Raw genomic sequence first — 24,254 nt, 5'->3', positions numbered from 1 at the left:
TAAAAAAATTTGTATTTTCCGAGGAAGGATCTCGAAAACTTTTTATTTTTTTGCAAATTTGTTCTTTTCTCTCTAAGCTCTGTTTTATTACAAAAAAAAATAGCTTTCATTCAACAAAATCGATGGACTAATACAAAAGTTATTAGCATTCATGTAAATATTCCCATTTAATACTTAAGTACCCTACTGGTACATATGTGTTAGTATTCGTGTATCAGTTAGTTAGTTTTTGCAGATTTTTTTGTTTTCTCTCTAAGCTCTGTTTTATTACAAAAAAAATAAGCTTTCATTCAACAAAATCGATGGACTAATACAAAAGTTATAAGAATTCAAGTACATATATCCATTTAATACTTAAGTACCCTACTGGTACATATGTGTTAGTATTCGTGTATCAGTTAGTTAGTTTTTGCAGATTTTTTTGTTTTCTCTCTAAGCTCTGTTTTATTACAAAAAAAATAAGCTTTCATTCAACAAAATCGATGGACTAATACAAAAGTTATAAGAATTCAAGTACATATATCCATTTAATACTTAAGTACCCTACTGGTACATATGTGTTAATATTCGCTAACTAACTGATATACGAATACTAACACATATGTACCAGTAGGGTACTTAAGTATTAAATGGGAATATTTACATGAATGCTTATAACTTTTGTATTAGTCCATCGATTTTGTTGAATGGAAGCTTTTTTTTTGTAATAAAACAGAGCTTAGAGAGAAAAAAATCTGCAAAAAAATAAAAAGTTTTCGAGATCCGTAATAATTGTTCGTTATCTCTGAATCTGCAGGGCCTAGCAGTTGTATGCACAGTTTATAGCAAATTTTATTACCTTGTAAAAGCTTCAAACCGTTTTGGAATTGCTCAATTCGTTCTTGAGATATATATGATTAAGTGGACCCAATTTTTTTTTTTTTTTTTTTTGGAAAAAACCCTTATTCGTAAATATCTCAAAAACATTACCATAGAATTAAAAATAACCTTGATTTTCGAAATCACGGGGTGATTTTACATATGAATTTCATGATGGCGTCTCTGGTGCAGAAAAAAAATTGGAATTTGTGATCCAGTGTTATCGAAGGGTTACACATCCGTCATCGATTTTATATTGAAGTTTTATTGGTATATGTTTCATAACAAGTCGATGAGTCGTCGTTTACAGATCGATAACGAATGCGTAACACTCAGATAAGAATTCGATAACAAACAGATACATTTTTGATTACAAAATCGATACATTTTTGATAGCAGGCCGATAAAAAATTGGTAACACTCCTATAACATATCTATAAGTTTCCGAAAACAAATTGAATAATTTGATAACATATCGATAACTATTTGGTAACATGCTGATAACATATCGATGATTTTTCGATGATAAATCCAAAACCTTTCGATAACAAACACATAACTCGTCGATTATAAATATATTTAAAGTAATTTGATTTTATTTCATTTTATTTTATTTCATTTTAATTATTTTTTGTTCTGCTTTGTTTGTACTTTATATTTCATATAAATCCTACCAAACAATGTACAAAGATGTTAAGCCCAATGAAACCCTAGAAGGAAAATTCAACTTAAACCTGAAAACCTAAACACGTGTTTTGCTTTTGTAAACACTTTGTGTATCAGCAATAATAAAAATTGTGTGCATAAAAATTGTGTATTTGTCCAGAGATTTTAATTTACATATATGTAGATGCCTTTGTGTGTGTTAGTCTTGAGTAGCTGAGTTATTCCGCTCATATCAACTCTAACACGCACCTTGTTTTCACATTTCACGCTACAGTGTGGTAACAACACTTACGCTCGCATTCTCTATTACCCAATCCAGCATGTAATACTCTATACAGTATACAAATACTAGACACCTCCATTTACATTCTACGTTTATCCTCCATATAGCACACCACTAACAGAGGCTAAGCTTACACTTAAGCTTAAGCTAACACCTTACGCTTACATTCAGAACTCCCCCATAACGCGAGCAAATATGTTTACACATCAAAATTAGTATGTATTATCTGGGGACATTTCATGTGCGAATTTTATTTTATATGTGTCAATATAGGGATAGGTAAGGGTTTAATATATTAAAAATCCTGATAACAAGTGACTGGGGTTTCTTTGATTATTTCGCATTCTGTGTGCAAGTTCTCCTTTGATAGCGCCATTCTATGGGAGCGAGTTTCCATCTGTACAGGAATAAAACGATACCATGAAAGTATAGATTCCTACAAGTATCGAACCGATAGTATCGATTTTTACTTACATTTATCGGTACACTTTTTGTAATACATAATTTACAACAGGGGCTGTCTACTTAGCACGTAGAAAAATGTCGGGTATTAAAAGAAGCGTTGTGCCATTTTAGAAAAATTTAAACAAAAAATAATTATCATAAATATTATTGTTATAAGTCTTCAGCTCGTATTCTAATCAAAAATTCTTTATCAATAGGCCAATAAAACAGAAAAACAATTGTAAATTTTTATGTTTTTTTGAGCTTTGAAACTGTTCTACAACGCAAGCTTCAAAGCCCATAGAAATATCGCAATCCATTCGTACCCTACAATGACAACCTTTCACCATCTTTAGTGGATTTTGGAAATATCAAGTGTTTTGAATGGGAACACTTCATTTGTTTTGTTTTTTATGAGGAAGAAGCATCGAAAGCTCAAAGTCAGTTTGGGACTTTAACCACACTAAACTTCCTTCCGTCACTTAATGTGAAAATCCCCATATGTGAGTATATAATGATTGGGTATATAATGTTTGTTTTCGCTTCTTACTGGTTTACTGCCGTTTTGCTTCTTACCGGTTTACTGCCAATTTACCCAATTTTAAATATACGATACCATTTATAAAAAAATATACAAAGTTTCTTCCCTTTTGGTAAAGTGCCGAAGTACTCACTCGGATCGGGTATACTCGATACTTTTTGCTGAGTATGAGTACTAGCATCAATACTTTGATACGTGTATTTTAAATGAGAACCTAGTACTATCACTATATATGCATGGATGAGGTGTAAGGTCAGTTTATTTTTTTAGGATCAAACGACTGAGTAATCTGTTGCGGGGGATTTCATCATACTGCATTCAAAGATATTTCCATATTTGCCAAGCGAAATTACCAAAATCCTTCCGTTTATTTAACTCCTCTAGCATTGTAAGTTTCCGAGGTATGCTTTTTTGGCTTACTTTGGCTAATATCTCAAGTTTATATGGAAAGCTGGTCCCTGAAAGTACATATATGAATAGAGTTCATACATCTAGCAGTTTCCGAAACATAAGTTCCGATATAGGTTTCCCTGGGACACAGTCACCATACAAATACCGCCCTAGCCTTTTTAACAGTGTACATATCTTTCCCAGCTTCTTTAAAGGGAACTCAGCTTTTAAACCCATTTCTTACAGAGAACATAGCAATCATGGGCGTTTAATGCTCGCAATGAGCGCTAAACAGCGAATGAGTGCTAAATCAGACACGTTACATGTTTGTATGCCACCAACTAATACACCTTTGAAAGTAACGATAAAATGAGTAGGGTAAGATTAAAATACATATCCAAGTAAAAGTACCTCGTACTTGAATACATACATACCTGCATAAACCCATGTCTCATACCCTCATAAACATTGCGGGAGGAACGTCGAATTAGAGAGTTCGCAAAGAGCAACTAAAATATTCCATTATTCCTCATTCACACATTAATGTCGCAAATAGCATAAACCATATATGTAAATACTAAAACGTTCTTAGTGGATGAATGAGAAAAAACAAAAGATATATTACAAAAAACATAAAGAAAAAAGAATACACTTTTTTTTATTTCTGAGTAAGACAATTTTTTTTTATAAAGAAAAAAGTTATTTATCCAGTTATCCTATGATACCTTTTTTGTTTTTTGGACGTTGTGACAGCGCAATGCCCTCAAGTCGGACAATGAAACCACGCTAATCCTGTTAATGCGTCCACACTCCGTGGGGCCGCCAATAGGCATAAGTCACGGTGGGAAAAGCTGATTTTATGGTCACTGCTTCGCTTGCCCGTTTCTCTGAGCCACCTTTTAACATGCATCAATGGCGTCATAACTAGAAAGACCATTTTGCTCGCAGCAGCCAAACAATCTATGTGGCACATTACGGGCCACTAAATTCTTTATAAAAGTTCAGCTTCAAAAACTCTGTGTGCAGAGAGTCTTTTGCCGAGAAAACGAGGACAGTGAAGCATTACGTGTTCTACTTTTACCATTTCGGTGGGACAGTGTGGTCAGAAGGGACCCACCTCTATCCTACGCTTATGGAAATACTCCTTGAAACCGCCGTGCCCACTTAATATTCCGAACCAAAGTGAAGGTTTATCACGCTTTCCTGGTTTCTCCCCACAGTTTTTGCCAACTGATGACAGGTAGCTTCGCCTGGTCCACCGATATTCGGCATTATTCGCTTTATTAACTTAAAAAACTTTTCCGCCCTGAAGTGCAACTTAAAAGTTAGTTCTGAGTCAATGTTTACTCCTAAATATTTCAAGTAAGACTTTGAATTTATTTGATGAACTCCTATGGTCAGGACTAACTCATCCACAATCCGCTTTGAGCTCACCAAGACCACTTTTGCCTAATTGATAGTCATCTCCAGCCTGTAATTCGTCAGCCATTCCTCTTTTCTTCCTACGGCGTCATTACATAATGCTTGGAGTAGAACCAGTTTTTTTAGCCACTGCTACGACGATAATTTGAGTATCTCCAGGAGGATCAATTTGTACCACACCGCCATGCATCGCATTTTATAGCATTGGCCCTAGAACAGATCCCTGAGGAACGCCGCCGGTGAAATTGTGCTTCTTTGGCACCTCGTAGGTATCAAAGACGAGTACTCTATTCTACGCAGGAAGGCAGGTGTTCCAAAGTTTCGTAGTGATGCCATTTTTATACCCAAAGTAATCAGTCCGCAGTGCTTTCCTTTACTTTGACCTCCGGTTATGGCTTAACGGGCTATAATGGCAACTGTTCGTATTGCGTTTATCGTGGAACTTTATCCAAACCAATAGACGCCCGATAATAGCAGGCTCCAGAAGCTTTCCTATCGAGTCCAACATAAAAAATGGCCTGTAGGAGGATGGCTAGGACGAGAATGGGCATCTTACCAGGTTTCAGCAAAAGCACTAATCTTGGACGTTTCCATGAGCGGGGGAAGGCGTCTTCCTGAATAAAGGCGTTGAAAAGTTCCCTAAATATTGATGTTGTAGACCTTATCGCTGCTTTAAGGGCAATATTTGGCATTCTATCGGGACCTGAGGACTTATTACATATCGACAACTCTTTGTGTTGCACCCAATACCTCCAGCTCTCTTATTCGTGGGAATTCCATAACTTCGAGATCCTCGCTTAGAAAGGTCCAGTAATCTTCTGTCATAAAAAGAGTTTCGACGATTCTTCTCATTATTATCGGGCATGTAGGTTACTCTGACTTCCTATAGTACCTACATATGTGTGTACATATGCGTATATGTATGTAAGTATGCACGAATGCAATTTCAGCAAATTTAAAGCACATAAACCCAGGTCTAGTTTAATTTAATATAAAAAAATCGTCTCAATTGACGCTAATTATGTACGTCGAGTAGTGATCACTGCCACACTGCCGCTCGCTTACATTGAGTCTGGTGTATTTTTAAATGGAAGCGCGTAAATATTAAGCGGAAATTGTAATTTATTTATTCGCAATATTTTTTTATTGCCGGCAACTTGATGACCGGATTTTAATACTTGGCTGCAGCCATATACAAGCAATAAATACACAAATTCACATACCTACGCATATAAACATAAATATATTTGCTACCTAGCTATAAACGCCAATATATTATTCTATTAGTAAGAATTGATATCACAAGTCAATTGATAATGAATCATATCAACGTGCAAATGCCATTGATTTAATCCGTGTGAGTAGAGCCAACAGATTAGTTACATATTCGTAATGGTCATAAGGCACTCACCACACCCAAACAAAAAAGTGAAGGGCATAAATTAGAGAGTTGACTTGTCATACAAATTCAAAAAGAGAGAAAGAATTGACCTTTACAGAACTTGTATACTTTGTACATATGTACATACATACATACACACATACATTGGTATACAAGTGCACGTGATTGGAGGCATGATTTCAATGAAAAGTCAACACGTGAAAATTGGGCAGGTAAAATTGTATTTATGTACTTGCTCACATTAATACTAGAGATGTAACGGAAGTGAGTTTAGTGTAATATATGTATGTAGTTAGTAACAGCACTTTTCTGATGACGGCCCAGGCAAATGTTTAAAGGCTTATGATATTTGTAGGTGCATGCATCTTGACTATGAAAATGCTGCCGATACCCGATTTTTGATGTACTTGTGAACGTAAAATGTGGCATCACCGCTATCCAAGTGATGCGATAGGCGAAGCTTAGATCTTACTTACTTCATTGGGACACAACCGTTTAACCGGTTATAACAGCCCATCAGCGAACACCAGTCGCTTCTTCGCTGTTCACACCAAGGGAACTTAAATTGTTTTCCACCTGTTTCTTCCAGCGGAGTAGGAGCCGCGCTCTAAGCGGGTTTGAATAGACATCATCTTTCATGTGCATAACATGACCTAGCCAGCATAGCCGTTTTGTTTTTGTTTTAATTTTCTGGACTATCAAGGCGTAAAGCTCGTACAGCTCATCACTAAATCTTCTTCGGTACACGTCGTCGCCGGTGCGGAGCGCCCCATGAATCCTTCGAAGAATTTTTCCTCGAACACTCCCAGAGCCGTCTCATCTGATGTTGTCTTGGTCCACGCTTCTGCACCATATAGCTGGACGGTTACGATAAATGGTTACGATAAGTGACTTGTAGAGCATGATCTTCATTTGCCGAGAGAGGACTTTACTTTTCAATTGCCTACTCAGCCCAAAGTAGCATTAATTGGTAATCACTCTCGCTGGACCGACCAAATAAGCGAAGTCCTTTACTATTTCGAAATTATGGCTGCCAACAATGTACCTTATGTAATCAGGCAAAGAGTCAACGCCGGCGGCCGCCGTGGTGTGATGGTAGCGTGCTCCGCCTACCACTTTAAAGATCCTGGGTTCCCGCCCCGGAAGCATCAAAATTTTTGAAACAAGTTTTTTCAATTAGAAGAAAAATTTTCTAAGCGGGTTCGCCCCTCGGCAGTGTTTGGCAAGCACTTCGAGTGTTTTTATGCTATGAAAAGCTTCTCATTGAAAAATCATCTGCCTTGCAGATACCGTTCGGAGTTGGCATAAAACAATTTGTAGGCAAAACTAAAAGGAGCACTACACAAATTGGAAGAGAAGCTCGGCCTAAAATCTCTTCACAGGTTATCGCGCCTTACATATATTTAAAGAGTCATCGCATTTGCTTGCTAATATGAGGTACTTCGTTTTGTACATTTTGGAGTAAGCAGAAGTTACGGCGTGGGTGTTTAGGCCGTTGATGTCAATGTTGTTCCAGAGCGGTTAAGTTCTGCAGCTTATATTATTCTCTCCAGCATCAAATTAAAGAAATCGCAGTATAGGGGTTCACCCTGTCTGAATCCACATTAAGTTTCGAACGGCTCGGAGAGGTCCTTCCCAATTCTGACTGAGCTGATGGTGTTGCTCAACCTCATTTTGCACAGCCGTATAAGTTTTGATTTCAGACATAGCGGCATATAGGCAGCTTCTTTTCGTGCTGTCGAGGCGGCTTTAAAATCGACGAAGAGTTGTGTGTGTTTCTTCAAAGATGTGGCGCATAGTGTAAATCTGGTCAATGGTAGATTTACCAGGTCTGAAACCGCACTAATAAGGTCCAATATGCCGATTAATGGTGTGCTTTAATCTAGTGTACAATACGCTTGACAGAAACTTATATGCGCTCCTAAGAATACTGAGTCCGCGTTAGTTGACGCAGTTTGCAGGATCCCCTGTTTTATGGACTTGGCAAAGAACGCTTAGGCATACGCTCGTCCGAGCATATATTACAAAGAAGCTGATGCATGCGATTTTCCAACTACTCGCCGCCTTATATGAATAACTCCACAGGCAATCCATCAGCGCCCGCGGCTTTGTTATTTTTTTATCTGATTATTGCTATTCTGACTTCGTCATAATCGAGTGGTGTAGACGGGTGATGATGATACATCATCGATTGCGAGCTCGGGTTCATCATTCATGGGCGGTACATCGCTGTCTTCGTTGAGGACGGCAGAAAAGTGTTCCAACAATTATCCAATTGTAGTTCCATGTCGGACCACTTTTCGCCATAAACAATAAACGGGCACGACAGCCTTAAATATGTATGTAGAAAACGTAAAAACTCGCCGAACGCCACCACCACAGCGCTGATTATTATGACATTCGAAGGCATATATGTCTACATCGTATGATATATATAAATAAACGTCTACATATGTACTTTCTTATTTTTGCAAAAAAGATCTCGCCATTATCTAAGAAAGAATAATTTAAAAAAAATACATTTTTGCTCTGTTTGCTCAGCAGGTTAAAAACATAAATAAGATCAAACATTTTCTGTGATGTGTATAGCATTTTTCGAGAGTGCTACCAATTTCATCTACACGGTCGGATCGAAATTCGATGACGGAAGAACGGCAGCTGACATCTATGGGCCGATCTTCAAGAAATCGATACCAATGGGATGCTACCCTACCATGTTTCAGGCAGCAATCCATGCAATAGAAGTCTGCGGAGAGTCTCATCCTCGAAGAGCATCTACATTTTGTCGGACAGCCAAGCGGTCTGCGTGCCTTGCAATCCTACATAGTTACATCTAAGCTAGTGGATGACTGCATTGAAATCCTTAATGACTTGGGAGCCAAAATCAAGGTTTTGTTAGGATGGGTTCCCGGACATCAGGGACATGAAGGTAATGAATATGCAGATTACCTAGCAAAGCAGGGTGAACAAAACAATTCAGACGTCACTGGATTGACTACCAAGTGCAAAGACAGGCCAAACTGTTTATAATTCCGGCAACGAAAGTATTAGCCAAACTCATTAATCTAAGCAGGGAGGACCTAAGAACCCTCACTGGGTACTATACGGGACACTGTGGTCTACGATATCACCTAAGTAAGTTAAATCTATCCGTTACTCAAATTTGTCGTTTCCGTGAGATGGAGGATGAAACGTCGGATCACATTCTCTGCGAATGCGTCGCTCTGGCAAGGCAGAGACTCTTCCATCTAGGTGGAATGACTCTTAATCCCTATGTGATATGGAGTAAAAAGTCTGAAGAGGTACTTAGATACATTAAAAGCCCCCACATACAAAATTAGTCTGAAAGGTCATGCACAATAGATCTACACAAAGGTCGCAGTGCTTCCAGGCCTAATAATAATAACATCATCTATAGCACGATTTGTACTCTATGACCACTCAAGTACTATATGGATATGTATACATAACGATGTATGTATGTATGCACTTATATGTAGTTACAGTAGATAGATCTCGTTGGTCAATTGAAAACATTTTTTAATCCGCAAATCTAAAAAGTAAAATTCGCAACTGTGCCTGTATATTATATCTAAATACATACATAAATACTTACAAAATTGTTTACTTTATGTACATAAATAAATATATTTGTACGTAAATCTACTGGCGTGTATTCAATTTTGTTATCCAACACTAAAACCCAGCTAAGTAAACAAATTCATGTTCATATTTGTTGTTGTCTTTTATTTTATATACATTCTCTCGTACATTCGATGGTTGAATTTCATCAGCACTTTAGTTCGGTTTGCACACGTGCTCGCTCTCTTGTAATAAGCGCACACGCATATACATGATATTACACTACTAGTTGCTCACCTATTAAAGATGGGGGCTCGTCGCTCCATATACTATCCACTAATACTCGAACATGCCATTTGTATTAATTAGCTTCACAAATAAATAAGAAAAAGTCACGTTGAAAAATGTAAGTTTGTAATGTTAACAGCAAAAAAATCAAGGAAAGAAACCGATGCTAAATAATGCTTCGGTATCGGTTCCAATTTTGCAAAAAGAAAAAAAAAACAATTCCTTCGAGGAGCATCTCTATCGCTACAACAACAACAACAATGAGATGAAAAATATTGTAACGAATTTAAGGAAATTCCGCTTATTTGAAACCTTTTGCTCGCGTTCGATTCGCTAAACTGTTGAATAAATCTCTCCAATATTCAGTATTGCAAACTGGTCTTTATTTAGATTACTTTGGGAGTAGTATTTCACAACCAATGCTTAAATCAAAACTGATTCGTTATTGTTCAGCTTGCGCTGCCTTTATACTCTCGGTTTCCTCGTTGACCCATTACTCCTAAGGTCTAGTAATTTCCCGAACAGTTGAAGCTCATGCTTGGTTAGTTACCAGCTATGTATATACATGTATATCTGTAGTCCACGCCTCTCCCATAGCTATATGCGTGTGTATGTGTAAGTAACTACTTCGGCTGATGACTACATATTTGTGTGTGTGAGATAAAGTACGTATAAGAACGGTTTGAAAAATCACTTTGTCTCATATATAGCCATCTGTTGTTTATTTGCGAAAGTATAAAATAAAATCTGAAATGTTAATTTTGATTTCACACTTCATCATTCCAAATCCAAGTCTCCCGGTTTGACATTTCTTAAAGTTGCCGGCCATATCCCCAACTAGTCCCTTGGAGTGTATCACCTTGATTATAGCCTATCAACCAAGTTTAAATATCACCTACACGTTACGGCTCCTGTTACAAATGTGACTGCGTAGGCACATATATTTACCAGGTGGGGTTTTGTCTTTCCTAAGGAGACTCAAAGTGGTAAAAAAGCTTTTCCAAGATTGTCGAACAAATGACCGGATGTCGCAGTCCTATAACTTCGTTCCTGGCATATGGTGTGAGGGCCATGAGGCGTGGTAGCGACTGGTAGTCGGGATTGCTACTCTGTTCGTACTTCGGAAACTGTAGCTCTTTAAAATCGCCGAAAAAACTGGAGGCGCGATAAACAATAGGCCATCATTGATCTTGATTGTTAAAACTGTGCCACGAGAATCATGACTATTAATGGACCATTAATAGCGGCCGTAAGTTACCTTTTTGCGTGACCAGCGAGAAGTCACATATGATTTGAAGAAATCGTGTCGACAACGAGTATATATAAGAAGCTAGCCCAGAACATCTGCTTTGGTGAAACTACGCTTTACACGCGACATACAGACAAAAGTGTGACCATTTTAAGTATTTCTATTTTTTTTCGGCAGACGCAGCAGTACCAGTCACTAAGACCGGGGTTAGGTTCAAAGCCTGCCTTGTACTCCGCAAGGAGTAACTTCTGAAATTTTTTGAACGATCGGCGAGATACATATCCCAACACGCCTCGAAAACCCCGGATAAGTATAAGCAAAATCTTTCCTACATATTTTCTTCTAATAGAAAAATTAAGTATTTAAAGTCGCCGCCGATAAAGTGATCGGCGTAAACCTCTAGTACATATGTATATAATAGTGCATCGATTCCGATTCCGAAAGGACGAAAATTCCGATTGATTTGGATTTTTGATGCCGATTTCCGTTCTGAATGTTTTGAATTCAAGTCATAACAGTAAAAGATTCTTTCTGTAATCGGGGTGTAAGCTGGGATTGTGAACCCCTTTGTGCTTGATTTCACCTACTCATTGAAAACAATCTTCGACCCTGCGGTGTAGTCGGGCAGTTTGAACCAGAGATCGTAACTAACAGTGCACGAAACCGATATTTTCAATTAAAACAGTTATTTATTAATCACTCTTTAAATAACTGTTAAATTTCGGTACTGCTGATTTCGCTTTCTCACAGAGAACAACCGTTTTGCAATCAAAATAACGGGAATAGTCAGGGAACGAGAGCAACCAATCACTGAAAAAATATAAATCACGTTCTGTTATGACGTACATACATACATAAACATATACGAGTTACTGTAAACGAATAACATATGTAGCTGTGAATTATTTATGCGCATGTATCGATTTATGGAAAAAATCCATTTGTTATGAAAAATATCGAAAAATTTGGGGTTTGTTATCAACAGTTATCGAAAAATATCGCTTTGTTACAGCAAAAAAATGTATTTGTTATCGAATAAATACCGATATTTTAAGGTAACAAATCGATAACATTTCGATAAATAATCGATATTTTTACTATAACAAATCGATGAAAAATCTAAATTTCTTCAATAACAAATCGATAAAAGACTGATAACACGTCGATAATTTATCAATAATATACCGATAACGCTCACTTTCTAGCTCTAAGAATTCTAACAGCGGTCTTCAGATGTAGGGGCTAAGTTTTGGGGCTCGCACAATAGACCAATAGCCGCAGTACAATCCTCAACAGTTATCTATCTATCTACAACACCTTCTTGATAACAGTTTAAGCGATAACAAGTCGATTACACGTCAATATCATGCTGATAACAATCCGATAATAGTAACAGCTCGACAACTTTTCGTATTCATAAACTTACTTTTCCTAAACCTACTAAATGATTCCAAAATAGTAACGAAATTATCCCGAAATAGTCCCTAACATAATCCCGAAACTATTTTGAAATGGCTCCGGATGATCTCCAGATGATCCCGTAACGATCTCAAAGTAATCCCGAAATTATCCAGGAATAGATTTGCACAACTGAAATGTTCCCAAACATTGCTACAAAAAAGTCTCGGAATTATCCCAAAATGATCTCAGCACAGTTCAGCAATGATATCAACCTGAAAATAGCTCCTGCATGACCAAAAAAAACTATGGTAGTTTGATTTTTCTGATTACAATTTTGAGAAGCAGCAATTATTTGCTATCCTTATAATAACGTAATGTTAAGATTACATATGTTAATTGTAACAGAGCAAAAACCTTAGGCAATCAATCACACTAACCGATCTCAGTGATAGTGAGAAAACATATGAAAATAAAAACAAGTAAGGAAGGCTAAGTTCGGGTGTAACGGAACATTACATACTCAACTGAGGGCTTTGGAGACAAAATAAGGGAAAATCACCATGTAGGAAAATGAACCTAAGGTAATCCTGGAATGTGTTTGTATGTTATGGGTATTAAATGGAAGGTATTAAAGAGTATTTTGAAAGGGAGTGGGCTATAGTTCTATAGGTGAACGCCATTTCGGGATATCGCCATAAGGGTGAGTATCAAATTAAAAGTATTAATGAGAGTTTTAAAAGGGAGTGGCCCTTAGTTGTATATGTGAAGGCGTTTTCGAGATATCGACCAAAATGTGGATCAAGGTGACCCAGAACATCATCTGTGGTACCGCTAATTTATTTATATATGTAATACCACGAAAAGTATTCCTGCCAAGATTTCATGGGCTTCTGATTTCGTCCTGCAAAACTTTTTAATTTTCTTCTACTTAATATGACAGGTGTCACAACCATTTTACAAAGTTTTTTCTAAAATTTATTTTGCGTCAATAAACGAATACAATCGCCATGTTACATCCCTTTTTTCGTATTTGGTATAGAATTATGGCATTTTTTTCATTTTTCGTAATTTTCGATATTGAAAAACTGGGCGTGGTCATAGTCGGTTTTCGGCCATTTCTTATACCAAGATAAAGAGAGTTGAGATAAGTACGTGAACTAAGCTTAGTAAAGATATATCGATTTTTGATCAAGTTATCGTGTTAACGGCCGAGCGGAAGGACAGACGGTCGACTGTGTATAAAAACTGGGCGTGGCTTCAACCAATTTCGCCCATTTTCACAGAAAACACATCGTCATAGAAGCGATACCCTTACCAAATTTCACAAGGATTGGTAAATTTTTGTTCGACTTATGGCATTAAAAGTATTCTAGACAAATTAAACGAAAAAGGGGCGGAGCCACGCCCATTTTGAAATTTCCTTTTATTTTTGTATTTTGTTGCACCATATCATTACTGGAGTTGAATGTTGACATAATTTACTTATATACTGTAAAATATTAAATTTTTTGTTAAAATTTGACTTTTAAATTTTTTTTAAGTGGGCGTGTTCTTCATCCAATTTTTCTAATTTTTATTTAGCACATATATAGTAATAGTAGTAACATTCCTGCCAAATGTCATCATGATATCTTAAACGACTGCCAAATTACAGCTTGCAAAACTTTTAAATTACCTTCTTTTAAAAGTGGGCAGTACCACGCCGATTGTCCAAAATTTTACTAATTTTCTATTCTGCGTCATAAGGTCAACTCACCTACCAAGTTTCATCGCTTTATCCGTCTTTGGTAATGAATTATCCCATTTTTTCGGTTTTTCGAAATTTTCGATATCGAAAAAGTGGGTGTGGTTATAGTCCGATATCGTCCATCTTAAATAGCGATCTGAGATGAGTGCCCAGGAACCTACATGCCAAATTTCATCAAGATATCTCAAAATTTACTCAAGTTATCGTGTTAACGGACAGACGGACGGCCATGGCTCAATAAAATTTTTTTTCGATACTGATGATTTTCATATATGGAAGTCTATATCTATCTCGATTCCTTTATACCTGTACAACCAACCGTTATCCAATCAAAGTTAATATACTCTGTGTGCAAAGCACGTTGAGTATAATAGTCACTATGGAAGACTGAAAAACATAACGCAATATAAAAACAGTCTGCTCAATATGCGCCGAATCAGGGGTTGCATCCACTATTACTGTGTAATACTTGACGGATTTTCTCTCGCCTTCTATCTTTCTAATTACTTGACTTGCACAGATTTCTATGAACTCATTTTGTATTCCATCAGACAAATAATGTGCTTGGAGACGTTTATTTTTCGTTTGAGATTCCCTCACCTTCTCCAAATGTTCATGCAATAGGGGGTATTAATTGCTGATCAGATCCTAAATACCAAGAAAGTTTCAATTTTTGGGATTTCCGATCAATGAATTATCCCCTCTAAATGCCAATCCTTTTTCTCCAAGAAACAAAACAACATCAAGAATTTTGCGAAGTATCCCTCTCCAACGAGCTGCTTCATTTTTAAGGGTTTCCGCTAAGAGAAAATCCACTGAACTTGTATTTCGAATTCTCATTTCATATTGGCGTCACTCTATATAGCAAGTTTTATGATTTTGATTATTTTCATATTCAGGAATTTTGTCGTGTAACCTCTTCCAAAATTTTTCTTTAGAATAACCTGAAGATTTTGTCAAAGCTGATCGGGTATTTTCGGAAATTTTGCTGAAAAGCCGGCATGGAAAACAAAAAAGCGCTTCTTTTGTTGCACTCCAAGCGAGCCAATCACGCTTTACTTTTTCGCCGTTTTTTTAGAGTAGTAAGGAGTATGAGTTGAAGGAAATGGCGACCACTTAAGTCGTTGGGAAGTCGAAATAAAATGTGATTTTAAGTTAGTTGAAGCATTTTTGACAGATAGCTCTTATAAAAATATGTCAAAAACGTTTATCTAACTTAAAATCACATTCTATTTCGACTATGACTATGCCACATAGTATTTGGTCGGATGCTTATCATTTTAGTTTAGTGATTTTCAATTTTAAAACAATTTTTTGTAGCAACAAAATATGTATGTATCTATGAAATCCTAGTTAGAGTACTGTCAATATTGCTTTTTGCCTTGCCGGGCCCCCAAAAACCTTCCGGGCCCCAGGGCAATTACCCTGGATGCTGCCTCCCCCTCTCCTCGGCCCTGAACTAGTTAACTAAACTACTAATACGTGTAGGCAAGTGTGTGATTGCGGAATGTTTCAAACATTTGAGTCACCCTGTGGCAATAATATAAAAAAGCTTACAATAAAAGCTCACTGTTTCTTTCAAAAGAATTCCTATCAAACTCAAACTGTTTGTAGCGTTGTATAGCACCCAGAGGCCATGTCATCCCGCCAACACTGAATTACTAAACAAAGTAAGTTCAGGTAAATAAACCACTGGAAAGTAAAATATTTAACTAAATAAAAAACGACTACGTATAGAAGATTTATGTATGTGTATGCGATTCCTGTTGAATGCGCGAACGTATTCGATATCACTGCAATAACTTACAAAACATTTGCTGCTACCTGACGATAACTTATTAAGGCATTTAAATTTCAAGTTCTTTCACTCTCACTAAACTTACAACTAAATTATTCACTTTTATACAAAAGTAAGTTGTAGTTAAAATATGTTTTACAATAAAAATCATTGTATATTTTGGTTTCAGTAACACATATATGTATGTACCTACTTTGAGTTAAATTTCTATCAACAAACTGTTGAGCAGCCGCAGCTGTAGAAGTGGCAAAGATGGCGAAGAGTAACAACCGAGAGCGACGCTTGTGGCAGCAAGAGACTTTGTAATTGATTTGTCCCTGCAGGAAATAAGACAAGGTGGGAACTAGCGTAGAGATAGCCCATTTCATCACAGAATTTTCAGCTGTGTTTCGGTAAGGAACAAATGTATTTCAGATAAAATGTATTTCAAAAACCCAAACATGTATTTCAGATATTCCAATTGTATTTCAGAAAACCTCAACTTTATTTCAGAAAAGCTCAAGTGCATTTCAGAAAGTCATCAATATTTCAGATTTTCCAAATTTATTCAAAAAACCTCAAATATATTTCATATACATATTTAATTTGTGGCTCATTAATTTCAGAAAATGGCAAAAGTGGTTCATAAGAAGTCAAATGAATTTCAGAAAGTCTCAGACATTTCATAAAAATCCATCAAAGATGTTTTTATGTTCTAAATAAAAAGTTATACAAGTTGCAATGATGTGAAAAGCAGTGAACTAAATAAAATTAGAAAAAACTCCTGGTTCGAATTCGAGCTCAAGGCCTATAAAAATAATTAGTATGATAGTAATTTTTTAATGGTTAGCGCTGCGTGCCTAAAGCGTAGTGATGGTGAAGACTTCTTAGCAACCTTCGAAATGGATCTACATATGTATCTGCGCAGCTATGGCAGGTTGTTGTTTTCTACTTACTATTCCAAAAACAAAATACAATTTTTCAATTATAGAAAAATAAAAAAATATTGTTCTGGCCTTGAGCTCGAATCCAACCTTGAATACCAAATTTCCTGCAACTCAGCATGACTCGGCGTTTTGTCACATACAATGACTAAACCTGACCAAACGTTGCATAAATTCTTCCTGTTCGCGACTGATATTCCCTTAGTATTATTCATTAAATTTATATCGTAAGCTTGATATGTAATAATCGATAATTGTTATCGCTGGTCAATAATATTTGTAATAACTAAACTTCTATTCTTTATGGCTTGATTTTACCTACTTACAGTAATTCATATACGATATGTACATACAATATTTGTGTAGGTATATACATACATACATATGTGCATATATTACTTATTTCTTCTTGTACTCATTTTTATACTCAGTTGAGCAGAGCTCACAGAGTATATTAACTTTGATTGGATAACGGTTGGTTGTACAGGTATAAAGGAATCGAGACAGATATAGACTTCCATATATCAAAATCATCAGTATCGAAAAAAAATTTGGTTGAGCCATGTCCGTCCATCAGTCTGTCCGTTAACGCGATAACTTGAGTAAATTTTGAGGTATCTTGATGAAATTTGGTATGTAGATTCCTGGGCAGATCGCTATTTAAAATGAACGATATCGGACTATAACCACGCCCACTTTTTCGATATCGAAAATTTCGAAAAACCGAAAAAATGCGATAATTCATTGCCAAAGGCGGTTAAAGCGATGAAACTTGGTAGATGGGTTGACGTTATGACGCAGAATAGAAAATTAGTAAGATTTTGGACAATGGGCGTGGTACTGCCCACTTTTAAAAGAAGGTAATTTAAAAGTTTTGCAAGCTGTAATTTGGCAGTCGTTGAAGATATCATGATGAAATTTGGCAGGAACGTTACTACTATTACTATATATATGCTAAATAAAAATTAGCAAAATTGGATGAAGAACACGCCCACTTTTTAAAAAAATTTTTTTTTAAATTCAAATTTTAACAAAAAATTTATTATCTTTACTGTATATAAGTAAATTAAGTCAAAATTCAACTCCAGTAATGATATGATGCAACAAAATACAAAAATAAAAGAAAATTTCAAAATGGGCGTGGCTCCGCCCATTTTCATTTAGTTTGTCTAGAATACTTTTAATGCCATAAGTCGAACAAAAATTTACCAATCCTGAAAATGGGCGAAATCGGTGGAAGCCACGCCCAGTTTTTATGCACAGTCCACCGTCTGTCCTTCCGCTCGGCCGTTAACACAATAACTTGAGCAAAAATCGATATATCTTTACTAAACTTAGCCCACGTACTTATCTGAACTCACTTTATCTTGGTATAAAAAACGGCCGAAATCCGACCATAACCACGCCCACTTTATCGATATCGAAAATTACGAAAAATGAAAAAAATGCCAAAATTCTATACCAAATACGAAAAAAGGGATGAAACATGGTAAATGGATTGGTTTATTGACGCAAAATATAACTTTGGAAAAAACTTTGTAAAATGGGTGTGACACCTACCATATTAAGTAGAAGAAAATGAAAAAGTTCTACAAGGCGAAATCAACAGCCCTTGGAATCTTTGCAGGAATACTGTTAGTGGTATTGCATATAAGTTAACATAGCAAACATTTAAGAACCAGAAATTCATTCTCTCACGCTGATACAAAGTATCCAGATGCAAATATTGCAATTCTAAACGCGCAATCGCCAAAAGTGCTGACGGCATGTCTACACAAGATGCCTTAACGCGCAATCGCCAAAACTGCTGACTGCATGTCTGGACACCAGATATCTGAGCCATATTTTCTGAGCTGCGGCGCAACAACGAATATTCACCAAGCAGTGATGCGACAGCGAAGATCAGGGTATATAATTAAGCACATTTCCAAATTGTAATTCAGTTCTATTTTTGACATTAAATAAAAACATACGGCTTCCTGCCGTAGAAAAAAATATTTTTTTAAACAATTTAGTGCAGTCTAAATTAACTGGCGCCCAACGTCAAAGGGTCTAGTCGCGAAATAAAAAGTGCATAAGTCGATCCAAAAAGGCTCGCCGTTACCATCGGACAAAGGACCAAGAACTCACCCCCTTACCCACGCTTGAGGAAGGGGCAGCAAGCGAGTGTAATTCAAGTGGAATAGCCGATCTTTAGTACCCGGAAGGAAAAGAGAAGAAATCGAAAATCCATGCTTGCTGTCTTATCGTACGAATATTTAAGTGAAATTATTTAAAAAAAAAAAAAAAAAAAAAGGAAAATAGGTATTTTGACTTGTATAAAATTAAGAGTTTTAAGGAGATATTGCAAATAGGTTATTAACATTTGCATTTCAGAGTTTTTTTTATCCCTAATTGCACTGAATAATAAAGACCTCGTACAGCTCATAAATTAAATAGGCAATTAAAAATAACACAAATCCAACTCTGCGATTCACCTGAAAAGGGACCCTCCAGAGATTGTTAAAGTAAAACACATTAATAACTTAGAGCAAAAATGGCGCAAAATAATGTGCTACGACCACCCTTGTTGGGTAATGCAGGTGCACCTCCAGCAGGGGCACCAGTACAACCACAACCTCAGCTGCAACCAGCTGGCATTCCCCAATCGGTGAATGCCTCCCCTGAGTTTAGGAACCTTATTAAGGATCTAATAACTGAAATTCTGGTGACGGACGAGAATAACATAGTTAGGAGAGTACTTCATCCCACACAACAACCCTTAACGGACCAACTAATTGACGAACAATTTCGAAGTAACCTCTCAGACATGGACAAAGTGCCCGACGTCGTGAGATCCCTGCGCGAGTTCGGTGGCAACCCAGCAGAATTCAGTAGCTGGAAAAAAAGTGTAGAGCGAATCCTGAAGATTTATGAACCAAGTATAGGTTCACCTAAGTTCTTTGGCATTCTAAGCGTGATTCGCAACAAGATTGTAGGCAGTGCTGACGCTGCGCTCGAATCCTACAACACCCCCTTCAATTGGAAAGCAATTCCCAGTGCCTCACAGCACACTATGCTGACAAGCGGGACTTAAGCACCCTGGAGTACCAGATGACTTGTTTGGTCCAAGGCAGGAAATCGGTACAGGAGTTCTACGCGGAGGTGTATTCCCACCTTTCGCTGATACTCAACAAAGTATCCTGCATGGATGTTGGCGGGGAGGCCATGCGTGTCCTCACGCGTACATACCGTGACAAGGCATTATATACCTTTGTTCGAGGACTATCGGGTGACCTGTCCAGACTCCTCGGCATGAAGGAGCCGTCTGATTTGCCCGAAGCCTTGCATCTATGCATTAAGCTGGAAAACCAGAACTTTAGAACTGCTCACGCTAACAGCCAGTACAATTTACCCAGAAGACCAATGCTACCTGCAGCATCATTTGGCACATACCAACAAAAGCCTACACTTCCACCAAGGAAACCACCCAATCAACCATTTTACCCGCACCTTTCACAACGAGCTGCTTCATTTTTAAGGGTTTCCGCTAAGAGAAAATCCACTGAACTTGTATTTCGAATTCTCATTTCATATTGGCGTCACTCTATATAGCAAGTTTTATGATTTTGATTATTTTCATATTCAGGAATTTTGTCGTGTAACCTCTTCCAAAATTTTTCTTTAGAATAACCTGAAGATTTTGTCAAAGCTGATCGGGTATTTTCGGAAATTTTGCTGAAAAGCCGGCATGGAAAACAAAAAAGCGCTTCTTTTGTTGCACTCCAAGCGAGCCAATCACGCTTTACTTTTTCGCCGTTTTTTTAGAGTAGTAAGGAGTATGAGTTGAAGGAAATGGCGACCACTTAAGTCGTTGGGAAGTCGAAATAAAATGTGATTTTAAGTTAGTTGAAGCATTTTTGACAGATAGCTCTTATAAAAATATGTCAAAAACGTTTATCTAACTTAAAATCACATTCTATTTCGACTATGACTATGCCACATAGTATTTGGTCGGATGCTTATCATTTTAGTTTAGTGATTTTCAATTTTAAAACAATTTTTTGTAGCAACAAAATATGTATGTATCTATGAAATCCTAGTTAGAGTACTGTCAATATTGCTTTTTGCCTTGCCGGGCCCCCAAAAACCTTCCGGGCCCCAGGGCAATTACCCTGGATGCTGCCTCCCCCTCTCCTCGGCCCTGAACTAGTTAACTAAACTACTAATACGTGTAGGCAAGTGTGTGATTGCGGAATGTTTAAAACATTTGAGTCACCCTGTGGCAATAATATAAAAAAGCTTACAATAAAAGCTCACTGTTTCTTTCAAAAGAATTCCTATCAAACTCAAACTGTTTGTAGCGTTGTATAGCACCCAGAGGCCATGTCATCCCGCCAACACTGAATTACTAAACAAAGTAAGTTCAGGTAAATAAACCACTGGAAAGTAAAATATTTAACTAAATAAAAAACGACTACGTATAGAAGATTTATGTATGTGTATGCGATTCCTGTTGAATGCGCGAACGTATTCGATATCACTGCAATAACTTACAAAACATTTGCTGCTACCTGACGATAACTTATTAAGGCATTTAAATTTCAAGTTCTTTCACTCTCACTAAACTTACAACTAAATTATTCACTTTTATACAAAAGTAAGTTGTAGTTAAAATATGTTTTACAATAAAAATCATTGTATATTTTGGTTTCAGTAACACATATATGTATGTACCTACTTTGAGTTAAATTTCTATCAACAAACTGTTGAGCAGCCGCAGCTGTAGAAGTGGCAAAGATGGCGAAGAGTAACAACCGAGAGCGACGCTTGTGGCAGCAAGAGACTTTGTAATTGATTTGTCCCTGCAGGAAATAAGACAAGGTGGGAACTAGCGTAGAGATAGCCCATTTCATCACAGAATTTTCAGCTGTGTTTCGGTAAGGAACAAATGTATTTCAGATAAAATGTATTTCAAAAACCCAAACATGTATTTCAGATATTCCAATTGTATTTCAGAAAACCTCAACTTTATTTCAGAAAAGCTCAAGTGCATTTCAGAAAGTCATCAATATTTCAGATTTTCCAAATTTATTCAAAAAACCTCAAATATATTTCATATACATATTTAATTTGTGGCTCATTAATTTCAGAAAATGGCAAAAGTGGTTCATAAGAAGTCAAATGAATTTCAGAAAGTCTCAGACATTTCATAAAAATCCATCAAAGATGTTTTTATGTTCTAAATAAAAAGTTATACAAGTTGCAATGATGTGAAAAGCAGTGAACTAAATAAAATTAGAAAAAACTCCTGGTTCGAATTCGAGCTCAAGGCCTATAAAAATAATTAGTATGATAGTAATTTTTTAATGGTTAGCGCTGCGTGCCTAAAGCGTAGTGATGGTGAAGACTTCTTAGCAACCTTCGAAATGGATCTACATATATATCTGCGCAGCTATGGCAGGTTGTTGTTTTCTACTTACTATTCCAAAAACAAAATACAATTTTTCAATTATAGAAAAATAAAAAAATATTGTTCTGGCCTTGAGCTCGAATCCAACCTTGAATACCAAATTTCCTGCAACTCAGCATGACTCGGCGTTTTGTCACATACAATGACTAAACCTGACCAAACGTTGCATAAATTCTTCCTGTTCGCGACTGATATTCCCTTAGTATTATTCATTAAATTTATATCGTAAGCTTGATATGTAATAATCGATAATTGTTATCGCTGGTCAATAATATTTGTAATAACTAAACTTCTATTCTTTATGGCTTGATTTTACCTACTTACAGTAATTCATATACGATATGTACATACAATATTTGTGTAGGTATATACATACATACATATGTGCATATATTACTTATTTCTTCTTGTACTCATTTTTATACTCAGTTGAGCAGAGCTCACAGAGTATATTAACTTTGATTGGATAACGGTTGGTTGTACAGGTATAAAGGAATCGAGACAGATATAGACTTCCATATATCAAAATCATCAGTATCGAAAAAAAATTTGGTTGAGCCATGTCCGTCCATCAGTCTGTCCGTTAACGCGATAACTTGAGTAAATTTTGAGGTATCTTGATGAAATTTGGTATGTAGATTCCTGGGCAGATCGCTATTTAAAATGAACGATATCGGACTATAACCACGCCCACTTTTTCGATATCGAAAATTTCGAAAAACCGAAAAAATGCGATAATTCATTGCCAAAGGCGGTTAAAGCGATGAAACTTGGTAGATGGGTTGACGTTATGACGCAGAATAGAAAATTAGTAAGATTTTGGACAATGGGCGTGGTACTGCCCACTTTTAAAAGAAGGTAATTTAAAAGTTTTGCAAGCTGTAATTTGGCAGTCGTTGAAGATATCATGATGAAATTTGGCAGGAACGTTACTACTATTACTATATATATGCTAAATAAAAATTAGCAAAATTGGATGAAGAACACGCCCACTTTTTAAAAAAATTTTTTTTTAAATTCAAATTTTAACAAAAAATTTATTATCTTTACTGTATATAAGTAAATTAAGTCAAAATTCAACTCCAGTAATGATATGATGCAACAAAATACAAAAATAAAAGAAAATTTCAAAATGGGCGTGGCTCCGCCCATTTTCATTTAGTTTGTCTAGAATACTTTTAATGCCATAAGTCGAACAAAAATTTACCAATCCTGAAAATGGGCGAAATCGGTGGAAGCCACGCCCAGTTTTTATGCACAGTCCACCGTCTGTCCTTCCGCTCGGCCGTTAACACAATAACTTGAGCAAAAATCGATATATCTTTACTAAACTTAGCCCACGTACTTATCTGAACTCACTTTATCTTGGTATAAAAAACGGCCGAAATCCGACCATAACCACGCCCACTTTATCGATATCGAAAATTACGAAAAATGAAAAAAATGCCAAAATTCTATACCAAATACGAAAAAAGGGATGAAACATGGTAAATGGATTGGTTTATTGACGCAAAATATAACTTTGGAAAAAACTTTGTAAAATGGGTGTGACACCTACCATATTAAGTAGAAGAAAATGAAAAAGTTCTACAAGGCGAAATCAACAGCCCTTGGAATCTTTGCAGGAATACTGGTAGTGGTATTGCATATAAGTTAACATAGCAAACATTTAAGAACCAGAAATTCATTCTCTCACGCTGATACAAAGTATCCAGATGCAAATATTGCAATTCTAAACGCGCAATCGCCAAAAGTGCTGACGGCATGTCTACACAAGATGCCTTAACGCGCAATCGCCAAAACTGCTG

At 36.5% G+C, this 24,254-nt stretch overlaps 3 protein-coding genes and 2 long non-coding RNA genes across 18 annotated transcripts in view; 3 read left to right on the top strand and 2 right to left on the bottom strand.

Moving 5' to 3' along the window:
- Positions 1 to 24,254, bottom strand: part of Dyb (Dystrobrevin) — a 352,841-nt gene that overhangs the window by 10,807 nt on the left and 317,780 nt on the right. The gene's annotated exons all lie outside the window — the stretch shown is intronic.
- Rbpn-5 (Rabaptin-5) overlaps positions 1 to 24,254 on the top strand; it is a 371,253-nt gene that overhangs the window by 221,741 nt on the left and 125,258 nt on the right. The window lies entirely within an intron of this gene.
- The window catches only part of Treh (Trehalase), a 342,181-nt gene that overhangs the window by 216,606 nt on the left and 101,321 nt on the right, over positions 1 to 24,254 (bottom strand). The gene's annotated exons all lie outside the window — the stretch shown is intronic.
- Positions 16,071 to 16,676, top strand: LOC137243932 (uncharacterized). 2 transcript variants are annotated; one of them, XR_010950681.1, is made up of 3 exons: positions 16,071 to 16,183; positions 16,241 to 16,463; positions 16,543 to 16,676. It is a non-coding gene; the product is annotated as an uncharacterized lncRNA (long non-coding RNA). The 2 variants fall into 2 exon arrangements; XR_010950682.1 differs by having other exon boundaries at positions 16,523 to 16,656.
- On the top strand, positions 21,521 to 22,126 carry LOC137246449 (uncharacterized). 2 transcript variants are annotated; one of them, XR_010951502.1, is made up of 3 exons: positions 21,521 to 21,633; positions 21,691 to 21,913; positions 21,993 to 22,126. It is a non-coding gene; the product is annotated as an uncharacterized lncRNA (long non-coding RNA). The 2 variants fall into 2 exon arrangements; XR_010951501.1 differs by having other exon boundaries at positions 21,973 to 22,106.

Source organism: Eurosta solidaginis, chromosome 3 (genome assembly GCF_040869045.1).
Source record: "Eurosta solidaginis isolate ZX-2024a chromosome 3, ASM4086904v1, whole genome shotgun sequence".
Taxonomy (NCBI): Eukaryota; Metazoa; Arthropoda; class Insecta; order Diptera; family Tephritidae; genus Eurosta; species Eurosta solidaginis.
The sequence above is the reverse complement of the archived record's forward strand: the minus strand, read 5'-3'. Positions and strand labels throughout refer to the sequence as shown.